A 12,200-nucleotide genomic window follows, 5' to 3' on the forward strand; every position below is an offset into this window, starting at 1 on the left:
GAGTCCTGTAGAAGGAGATCAGAGCCCTGATGCAAAGACAGCAGGTAGAACTCTCTGGCGGAGAAATTGGCAGCGTCAGAGTGAGTGATTCTTTCCCAAATGCAATACCCCCCAGATCTGAAATGTTGATTTGGTGTCGGGCAGCTATAGGCCTCAGAGGAAAAGATTACCAGGCATTGGTAGAGCCAGTATACTCTGATAGCAGGCCCACTGTCCTGACAGCCAGAGGGGTAGTTGATGTCCGTAAAGGGAGGGTACCTGTACGCCTCTTGAATTGTGGGGAGGAGGAGGCCACAATACCTCGGTATGCCACAGTTGCTAAGCTGCTTACTGTCAGTAACAACGCAATACAGGATTAAAAACACATGTGACATGCACAAATGTGAACAAGTCGGTAGGACAATATTCACACCACCCACTGACTGAAACTCAAACAAAGCACAGAATGAAAAATGTGCAAAAATACCTTGCAGTAAGACATATAATAGTAGTCAGCAAGTGCTGATAAAAAGATAACAAATACAGGGTATTTAGTCAATACGTTTTTTTGCAAAAAAATGTATGCCAAGCTGCTCCACCTCGTCAAGGTAACCCCTATTGAAGTAGTCCCTATCTAATATATTTAAAACCTGAACATGTGAACAGTGTCTACATGAGCAGGATTAAGACAGGCGCTTACCAGTATGGGCTCGTAGCGTGAGACAGCTCCTTTTGTGCATGTCACACAAGAGAGGGGTGGGGTCTCTCAAATCATGCATAAGCACAAAAAAAACTGGATTAAAAACACATGTGACATGCACAAATGTGAACAAGTCGGTAGGACAATATTCACACCACCCACTGACTGAAACACAAAAAGCACAGAATGAAAAATGTGCAATTACTCATCCGACCAGGTGGAGGACAATGGCTCTGTAAAGCAGCTGGAGGAGTGGTGTCAGCAGCTGCAGGTGGGAACTGACTCCACCCCTTCATACCAAAAGAATAGGGTTTACAGAGTGACTCAGGAGTATGAGCGGGTATTCAGTAAACACCCTCTAGATTTTGGGAAGGCAAAACGGGTTCAACACCATATCCCCACTGGAGATCATCTACCCATAAAAGAAAGGTACCGGCCTATACCCCCAACACAGTACCAGTGTGCCAAAGGTATGTTGCGGGAAATGAAGGAGGCTGGGGTGATGAGAAAGTTGTAGCCCGTGGGCAGCCCCAATAGTCTTTGTGAAAAAGAAGGATGGTACCATGAGAATGTGTGTTGATTACAGAAAAATTAACAGCATTACACATAAAGATGCCTACCCATTACCCAGAATTGAGGAGTCATTAGCTGCACTTAAAACTGCTAACTATTTTTCCACCTTAGATCTCACTAGTGGTTATTGGCAGGTTCCCGTGGCAGAGGCAGACAAGGAGAAAACAGCGTTTACCACCCCGATGGGTCTCTGTGAGTTCAACTACATGCCATTCGGGCTCTGCACCGCTCCAGGGACATTCCAACGGCTAATGGAATGCTGTCTTGGGCAGAAGAACTTCGAGACAGTCCTGTTGTACCTTGATGATCTCATTGTTTTCTCCAAGACTTATGAAGACCATCTGGAGCACCTGGCTGAGGTGTTTGAAGCATTGTCCAACTTTGGCCTGAAGGTGAAGCCTTCCAAATGCCACCTCCTGAAGCCCAAGGTTCAGTACCTCGGTCATGTAGTGAGTAGTGTTGAGCGATACCGTCCGATACTTAAAAGTATCGGATCGGAATGGATCGGCCGAAATTAAAAAAAATATTGGGTATCGCCGATTCCGATACCGGAAGTCCCATTCAAGTCTATGTATATATGGGAATTTCCCACGCAGCAATGGCATAAAGTGAGACTAGGGACTTTTTTTTTTTACAGTGGTGGAGGAATACAGTGCGGAAGGATACCTACCTTCCGTCATTGTATTCCTGGAGCTGGTAGAGAACGGTAGCATCAACTGATGCTGCTGTTCTCCACGCAAGATCGACGTGGGACCCTCGTGGACTTCTGCGGATCGGGGTAAGTATATTGGTGGTTTTTTATTTTGATATTTATTCCTCAGGCGACAATGGCTTCGGGGATCAAAGTGACAAGTGACTGTGAGTATGTACTCTATGTTATATGTACTGTATGTATGTAGTATATATGTATGTTGCATGCATGTAGTATATATGTAGTATGCATGTTGCATGCATGTGGTATATATGTAGTATGTATGTTGCATGTATGTAGCATGTAGTGTGTATGTTGCATGTATGTAGCATGTAGTATATATGTTGAATGTATGTTACATGTAGTATAAATAGTATATATGTAGTATGCATGTTGCATGCATGTAGCATGTAGTATATATGTAGTATGTATGTTACATGTAGTATATATAGTATATATGTAGTATGCATGTTGCATGCATGTAGTATATATGTTGTATGTAGCATGTATGTAGTATGTATGTAGCAAGTATGTAGCATGTAGTATATATGTAGTATGTATGTTACATGTAGTATATATAGTATATATGTTGTATGTTGCATGCATGTAGTATATATGTATTATGTAGGTAGCATGTAGCATGTATGTAGTATGTAGCATGTATGTAGTATGTAGCATGTATGTAGTATGTAGCATGTATGTAGTATGCATGTAGTATGTAGCATGTATGTAGTATGTATGTTGCATGTAGTATATATGTAGTATGTATGTTACATGTAGTATATATGTAGTATGCATGTTGTATGTATGTAGCATGTATGTAGCATGTAAATTTTTTTTTTTACATTCAACACATTAGCCGGATGATGGGACTACTACTGTCCCATCATTGGCTAATGTGTCAATCACTGTCATGGTAGCAGGCATCGCCCGATGGAACTTGTAGTCCCATCGGACGATGCCTGCACAGACCCCCGGAGCCTGCACAGCCCCCCGGCAGGCCGGTACAGACCCCCGGACAGTCGGCACAGACCACCGGCAGGCCGGCACAGCCCCCCGGCAGGCCGGTACAGACCCCCGGACAGTCGGCACAGCCCCCCGGCAGGCCGGTACAGACCCCCGGGCAGTCGGCACAGACCCCCGGACAGTCAGCACAGACCACCGGCAGGCCGGCACAGCCCCCCGGCAGGCCGGTACAGACCCCCGGACAGTCGGCACAGACCCCCCCCCCCCGAAGGCCCGAACTGACGGCGCATCATGATGCGCACAGACAGCGCATCATGATGACGTCATTTCGGCAGCCAATGAGAGCCACAAAAGTGGCTCATTGCATTTTGGACTTCCGATTCCGGTATCCGATACGAAAAAAGTATCGGTACTCGGTATCGGACTTCCGATACGGCAAATATCGGCCGATACCCGATACTTGCGGTATCGGAAAGCTCAACACTAGTAGTGAGTGCAGAAGGTGTGGCACCAGATCCTGACAAAGTCACAGTCATCCGAGACTGGCAGAAGTCCAGCAACCTCCATGAAGTATGTCAATTCCTCGGGCTGGTAGGCTACTACCAAAGGTTCATCAGAGGCTTCACTGAGATAGCCACTCCTATGCAAAATCTTCTGGTGGGTCAGCCCAAGAAGGCCAGAAAGCAGAGTCCTACATTCGAATGGAATGAAGAGATGGAGAGATCCTTCACTCAACTGAAGATGGCTCTCACAGGAGATGAAGTTCTGGCCTACCCAGATTATGACCAACCCTTTGTGTTGTATACTGATGCCAGCAATGTGGGACTTGGAGCAGTACTGTCACAGGTACAGAATGGCAAAGAAAGAGTGATCTTCTACGCCAGAAGGAAGATTCGTCCTACTGAAAGGAACCCTGACAACTACAGTTCCTTCAAGCTGGAGTTCCTCGCCATAGTCTGGGCTGTGACTGAACGATTCAAGCATTACTTAGCTTCAGCCAAGTTTACGATCTTCACGGACAACAACCCGTTGACTCACTTGGAAACTGCCAAGCTAGGTGCGCGGGAGCAGCGATGGATGGCTCGGCTGTCTAACTATGAATTCACCATCAAGTACCGAGCAGGGCACAAGAATGCCAATGCTGATGCACTGTCCAAAATGCCTAATCTGCCAGATGCAGAAGACCCTGAGGCACTTGAAGAAATCGAGTTACCTGACTTCCACCGGCTAATTGCGGCCCAACGTGCCCAAGGAGTGAGAAACAGACGGTCTGGCTTGAAAGAGGCCACCCTAAATCCATTGCCTCATCATGACTGGGCAGAAACACAGGATAGCGACCCCGCAGTCCGCCTGGTGAAGGAGCTACTGTCACAAGCTGACTCACGCCCAGAGTCGGATGCTCCTGAAGAAACCCAGCAGTTGTGGAAGGAAAGAGGCCGGCTGTTCATCTATGAAGGAAAGCTGTGTCGGAGGAGTATCAATGCCCGCACTCATGAGTTGGTTTGGCAAGTGGTAGTCCCAAAGAGGGAAGCATCAATGGTCTTGGAAGCATACCACAATGGAGCTGGACACTTCGGATGGAAGAAGTTGGAGGCCTTGCTCCGAGAGAGATTCTACTGGGCTGGTATGAGGAAAGCCATTGAAAATTGGTGCCGGGAGTGTGGACAATGTAACCTGTGCAGGAAGGACCGTAACAGCCAGCGAACTCCTTTGCAGCCAATAATAACCAAACAGCCACTCGTTGGTCGCCCTGGACCATGTGAAGCTGGTCCCAAGCCGCTCAGGCTACATTTATGCTCTTATCATCGTTGACCACTACTCAAGATTCTTGGTAGTTGTGCCTGTCAAGGATCAAACAGCCAGGACAGCAGCCAGAGCCTTCCAACAGCACTTTTGTCGACCACACAGATACCCCGAGCGAGTGCTTACAGATCAAGGTCCAGCCTTTGAGGCAGAAGTGTTCCAGGAATTCTGTAACTTGTACAGTTGCAAGAAGATCAGGACAACACCGTACCATCCACAGACCAATGGCATGTGTGAAAAGATGAACCAGGTGGTGATCGACCTACTGAAGACCTTGCCTTTGGAAGAGAGGAATATGTGGCCAGAAAAGTTGCCAGATCTGGTAGACCTCTACAACCACATACCTGTGAATTCCACCAACTGCACTCCACCCTACCTAATGAGAGCGAGGCCTGGTAAGCTGCCTATTGATTTGGATATGGGAGTCCTTACACCTGAGGTGACGTCACCAGATGCTGACTGGGACACAGAGAGGCAGCAACAGTATCGAAGAGTACAAGAGTGTGTAGAAAAGAGTCTAGCTCAGGCAAGACAAAAACAAGAAAAGAACTACAATCAACATCCACCTGCAGTTCCCTTGTCACCAGGAGAACAAGTCCTAAAGAGGAAAAGAAGGATGCATAAATTGGATGACCAATGGGAAGCTGAACCCTACACCATCTTACCATCAAAATTCGACAACACCAAAGTGTGCCTTATCAGTAAGGATGGAGGAGAAACCTCATCAGCAGTGTCAAGGGATCATCTGAAACTGTGCCCTGACCAACTAAAGGACAGAATGGAAGAGCAAAACAACCTTCAGCCCATAGAAGAAGAAGAAAAGGTCATCACTATACTCGGAGAATTCCCTGCAAATTGGACTAGAGCGAATCAAGCCATAGTGGTGCCAGTTTTGACCTTTCCCCAACTGGTAGTACAAGAAGAAGTGACTCAAGAGAACTCTGAAAATCAGGGAGTTCAGCTAGCAGATGCCACACCAGCAGTGGAGCCAGAGAATCCTCGCCTTGCCAGTGGTGAATCTGTCATGCCCATGGTGAGTCTAAGAGTTTGCAGACAGCTACTACCCGGTTTACCCACAGTGAGAAGTGATCCTAGGAAATCTAGTATCCCTGTGCTATGCAGAATCACCAGTATTGTAGCCAGTACAGTACACACTACCCCAGTGGTTAGCACCAGACAACCAGTGAGATCCCCAACAACACCAGTGCTACGTAGGTCTGTCCGTAGTACCCTAGGTATTCCACCTCTCAGGTTTCGTGTATAAATAAGTAATGTAAGTGTTAAAATGTATATATGTAACTGTTCAAGTTTTGTGCCTACCGAGACTCTGTAAGAACCCCTTGTATATAGTTCACCATTTGCCCAGGAATGGACCATGGACATTGACGCATGGGCTAATCGTCACAGGACTACTTTTTGAGCTTTTGGTTTTTGTAATTTTTCATTTTTTTTCTTAAATCTTGTACATTTATAATTGTTTAATATGTTAATATGTTCATATGTGTTTTTTTTATCAGTCCAGGAGTACTGAATTGCACTAGGGGGGAATGTGGTGCCCCCAGGAGTATGGTCGCCACAGTGGCATTGCCTTCCTCCAGGGAGGGTGATGTCAGGCTTTTAGGCAATGAAGGGTCTCTCTAGCAGTTAACCACAACATGCAACACAATTCCCACTCTGGGCCAGCAGAGGGAGCTCTGAACCAGAATTGGGGGAGGAGTGCTCTCTGAGGGCCAGGAAGGGAAATTAGTCAGTTCTGTGAGGAGGGCGAAGTGTGTAGACGTGGAAAGAGAAGCTGGGGGACTGAGAAGAGTTGAGAGCTTGTTCCCAGCTGGAGCGCAGGATCTGGAGCCTGGTCTCCAAGGTTGTATGGATACTGACGGTCCTGGACCAGAAACCAGAGGAATAGGAAGCTGTAAATGCTCTATTCCCACCTAAGACTCGGAGGCACAACAGCAACGGGTGAGCCAAGAGAAGAGATAGAAGGCTACAGCTGTCTGCCATACGAGGTAGATCTAAGGGAACAAGAAGGAGGAACTTCAGTGTAACACTGTACTGGATGTACCTAAAGTAAGCGCTAGGAAGGAGACTACACAACCTATCTGCATAGATTCCTGAGTTGCTTCCAGGCTAATCCGCTCCTGTGCCATCTGTAATCTGGACCCTGGACTGCACTTACAAAGTAAAAGGTAAAGAAATTACATTCCGCTGTGACCTTGCCTTCTTTCTGCAACTTCTCCAGCACTGCTACATCTCTGTGCCAGACACTGCACCCTCTTCTCCAACACCGATCTACACTGCCCTGGGACTACAGCCCTGCCTGTGGAGGGCTACACCATCATTGCTGCACCACACCATCAGTCCCAGAGGATCTGTCTGCAGCGTTGGCTTAACATCTTCATTGCCGAATACCACAGGTGGCGTCACAAATCACTCAAACTTTATTCCACCACTCTACCCCTTTTACATGGGCGCCCAGGGCCATGGACCAGGTCACCGCTGCTGTGACATGCCCCTCTGAGAGACCAGCCCGGTACCAAGTACCCCGCAGCCCTGGGAGGGCGACCCAGTAACAGCGGGGTTGCGCTTGTTAGTGAGTTCAATGGGGTTGTGTCGCAGTGCTCAAGAGTGGCGGTTTACTGGCCACACGCACAGCCTGGGGCTGTGTGCAGAGTGTCTCTGGTGACGAGGAACAGGCCTCAACTGCCAACTGCAGCGGGGTGAAGGTGGCTGTGAGCGGTGATAGACAGGCCGCAACCACGGGCTGAAGTGAAACGGCAGCGTCCGTGGGTGGCAGCGGGCAGGCCGCAACCGTGGGCTGAAGGGGGATGGCAACAGCTGGGAGAAGGAGAGGGAGCGGACAGGCCGCGGAGTGTTATGAATGAGTCACAGAGGAGGAAAAAACAAAAAGCAAGCTAAGCCCAGAAAACCGGAGAGGTTGGTAACTAGCGGATTGCAGACCCCTGATCCTATCCACAACAACTAGCAGTAGCTGTGGAGCGTGCCTACGGTGGTCCTAGATGCCTCGTCACGGCCGGAGAACTAAATAAGCCTAAAGAAAGAAAGGGAAAATCTAAACTGCCCCAGAGCAGACCCCAATGCAATAGACAGCCCCCAACATGTATTGTCGGTGAAACAAGATGAAAACACAGACACAGGTAGAAAGATAGGCTGAGCAAACGATGGAGCCCTCGCTAACTAGAAAGGACAGGAAAGAAAAGCTGCTGTCTGCAATCACACAAAAAACCCTGCCAAAAAGAATGTCCAGCACTTCTGATAGAAAAAGGCCCTGAAATCGCTAGACTTCAAATCACTATATCAGCACTCAGGTATATTCTGAAGACAGAGCAAAAGAGATCAACTGATCAGAGACAAAACGGGAATTCAGCCCAGTCCCAGCCAGGGCTGGCTGAATGCAAAAACTAAGTAAACCAGACAAAAACTCATATGAACAATAGCAGACAAAACTTAGCTTTAGGAAGGCAGGAGCCAAACTGGAGACCAGAAGCCACAGTCAGGAAAAATCACTAGCGAGAAACTAGGGAGTCGGCTGCCTTAAATCCAATCAGAAACTCCTGATGTCCAATCGCAGTCCTCTTCCTCAGGTGGCCGGTCTCTGCCATTTAGATCAGCTTCATTACCTCCCTTCACCAACAGAGGGAGTCCAGATAGACTCACTACTCCTCTGTCAGCACAACCAGCTCCATAACCCTCATCAGAAGCCAGAGGCAAACCCAAAAATGAGCCCACAACAGTACCCCCCCTTGAGGAGGGGTCACCGAACCCTCATCCATGCCACCGGGCCGATCAGGATGGGCCCGATGAAAAGCACAAACCAATCTATCGGCATGAATATCAGAGGCAGAGACCCAAGAATTGTCCTCCTGGCCATAACCCTTCCACTTGACTAAATACTGGAGTCTCCGTCTAGCCAGACGAGAATCCAGTATTTTCTCTACCTCATATTCCACATTACCTTTAACCAATACAGGGTCAGGAGGAGCAGCCATAGGAACTACTGGCTCAACATATGTCTTCAACAGCGACTTATGAAACATGTTATGGATCTTAAACGTAATAGGAAGAGCAAATCAAAAAGAAACCGGATTAAGAATCTCCAAAATCTTGTAAGGTCCAATATATCTTGGCTTGAACTTTGGAGAAGCCACCTTCATAGAGATATTCTTTGATGACAACCAAACCATATCACCCACATTAAACCGGGGACCAATGGTCCTATGCCGGTTAGAAAACCACTGGGCCTTTTCCTGGGAGAGAGAGACAACTTATCCACTACTTGGTCCCAAATTTGCTGCATTCTCTCTACCACAGTGTCAACACCTGGGCAGGCTGGTGATTCTGTTATGAATGAGTCACCGAGGAGGAAAAACCAAAAAGCAAGCTAAGCCCAGAAAACCGGAGAGGTTGGTAACTAGTGGATTGCAGACCCCTGATCCTATCCACAACAACTAGCAGTAGCCGTGGAGCATGCCTACGGTGGTTCTAGACGCCTCGTCATGGCTGGAGAACTAAATAAGCCTAAAGAAAGAAAAGGAAAATCTAAACTGCCCCAGAGCAGACGCGAAAGCAATAGACAGCCCCCAACATGTAATGTTGGTGAAACAAGATGAAAACACAGACACAAGTAGAAAGATAGGCTGAGCAAATGATGGGGCCCTCGCTAACTAGAGAGGACAGGAAAGAAAAGCTGCTGTCTGCAATCACGCAAAAAACCCTGTAAAAATGAATGTCCAACACATCTGATAGAAAAAGGCCCTGAAGTCGCTAGACTTCAAATCACTATATCAGCACTCAGGTATATTCTGAAGACAGAGCAAAAGAGATCAACTGATCAGAGACAAAATGGGGATTCAGCCCAGTCCCAGCCAGGGCTGGCTGAACACAAAAACTAAGTAAACCAGACAAAAACTCATATGAACAATAGCAGAGAAAACTTAGCTTTAGGAAGACAGGAACCAAACTGGAGACCAGAAGCCACAGTCAGGAAAAATCACCAGCAAGAAACTAGGGAGTCGGCTGCCTTAAATCCAATCAGAAACTCCTGATGTCCAATCGCAGTCCTCTTCCTCAGGTGGCCGGTCTCTGCCATTTAGATCAGCTTCATTATCTCCCTTCACCAACAGAGGGAGTCCAGATAGAGAACTCACTACTCCTCTGTTAGCACAGCCAGCTCCATAACCCTCATCAGAAGCCAGAGGCAAACCCGAAAATGAGCTCACAACAGCGGAGGGCTCGAGCTCAACGGTAACGGCCAAGGATGACCGGGGAAGATCGTAACCCGGGATTGGGGTGAAGAGGCAGTCCCCTGTCGGTTAGCTCGGCGCCTCCTTCCTGAGGGCCACTGCGTATCTTCCCTCTGCTGCTGGTCTCTTCTCTGAACTGTCAGTGTCCTTCCCGTTCTATCACGCTGCCTCCGTCTCCTGCTCCGTGTCTGACGTATCACCAACTGACTCCTCTGCGCGCTCCCTGTCCCTTTTATACTCGCCCCTCCCCTTGCTGTCCTGTCACTCTCAACAGTCCACTCTCCTCCTCTGTTCCCCGGGCACTGTTTCCTTAGGAACTCAAATGGCGGTTCCCTTGGTTCCGGCCCGGACACTTGTGGCGCCCCTGAGGGTTCAATTGCCACAGAGGTACTGCAACTCCTCCTGAGTTGTGGTGCCCCACCATCCAGGTAGGTTGGAGGCTCCTGACCACATTCCAACACCTGCACCCATCATCACAAAGTAGTGTAGCAAAGCCACATTGCAGCTCCCTGCTTGGAGTGTAGCAGAGCACCTTTGATGGCTCCCTGCTTGGAACACGAAACGTGCTGGGAGGCGGGTGGAGTTAGAATACATAAAAGAGCGGGAAGGTTTAGAAGTTCAGTCAGTTCAGTTGAGTGGAGAGAGTGAGGAGTGAAGATCCCTGGGAGAGGGATGGAGGAAGGAGGTGCTGCAGCAGATCTCAGTGACCTGGGTCTGCTGGCCCGGAAAAGGAAAGAAAGAGAAAGACATTGAACGGAAACCTGATCTTCAATGGGACGGAAAGACTAGTACGGAACGTAGGAGTAAAAGGGAACAGAGGACGTGGGTTAGAAGAGAACCCTGCCTAGAAGTTCTAAGCGCAAGGCCGGGGCCCGGTCCCCGAGGTTGTATGGATACTAAGGGTCCTACAGCAGACACCGGTGGAGTAGTGGGATGTAAATGCACTACTCCCATCTAAGACTTGGGGGTACAACAGTACCTTGGATAGTGAGCCGGGACTTAGGAGTAAGGAGTCCCCGAAGCAGGCTACAGCTGTCTGCCATACAAGTATAGTTCTTGAGAACATCTGTCAGGAGGAACTCCAGTGTAACTCAATACTAGGAGTACTTCACACCAAAAGTGCTATAAGAGGAGACGTTCAGAAATGCACATGTTGGCGGAGTGTTGGAAGGGAGCATTCCATCTGACCTGGAGGTTGACTGAGTCCCTGACCCGGAGGACACAGCACGGAGGCAGACACCTGTGTGTACTACAGACTGTGAGTAAAGCTTTGGAACTACAAGCCCTGGTGTCCTCCATTTATTCCTGCGCCAACACACCCGGTACCGCTACATCTGGGTACCCGCTTCTACAATGCCTGCGCCTCGCCTCTACCCTTACATCTACACTGCCCTGGGACTACAGCTCCACCTGTGGGGAGCTTCACCATCTTGGCTGCAACACACCACCAGCCCCAGAGGATCTGCATGCAGCGTCGGCTTAACATCTCACTTGCCGAACACCACAGGTGGCGTCACAAACTATTCAAACAATTACATTTCACCATTTCAATTCCCCTATTACTTGGGCGCCCAGGGCCACGGACCGGTTCACCACCGCTGTGACACATCTCGCTGATACCGGCCCGGTACCGAGTACCTCACAGCCCTGAGAGGGCAACCCAACTTGGCGTCATAAACAGGATGACGAGACCCGATGCCATCGGGTTCTGTGTGCCTAAGACTTAAAGTTTTTGAAAATGTGCAGAAGACCCAATTTAATAGACTGTAAAATGAATGCTAAAAAAGGCCGCTGGCGTGGTGAAGAAGGGAGTGATAACATGGGAGGTCCTAAGAAAAGACCACAAACTGTCCTGGGCCTCCCCTGCCTGAATTACTATGCGATAGCAACATGGCACACCCCCCCGAGGGGTTCATATACTGGCTTGGTATGGAGGAGCTGGAAGAAGACGCCGCCCCAAGAAGGAGGAGCGGAAGCCAGTGGCGAGAAAGGAGCTCAGACAAGGAGAAGAACGCAAGAACGCCATCTTTGAAGGAGACGGGAGTAGGCCTGCGGAGCGCAAGGAGGTTATGCTGGATCTCCCCGGCGCCATGGCTGAAGGCTCCAACCCAGTGTCCGAGATGAACCGCCAGCAGCTTGAGGACGAGATAGCCCAGCTGACGCGCCGCCTGCAACTGAGGCAGGAAGCGCTATGGACCTTAAATCTGCAGCGCGCCCAGGAGGGGCC

The sequence above is a fragment of the Dendrobates tinctorius genome, unplaced genomic scaffold (genome assembly GCF_039654945.1).
Source record: "Dendrobates tinctorius isolate UK_male_01 unplaced genomic scaffold, ASM3965494v1 ptg000136l, whole genome shotgun sequence".
NCBI classification, from domain to species: Eukaryota; Metazoa; Chordata; class Amphibia; order Anura; family Dendrobatidae; genus Dendrobates; species Dendrobates tinctorius.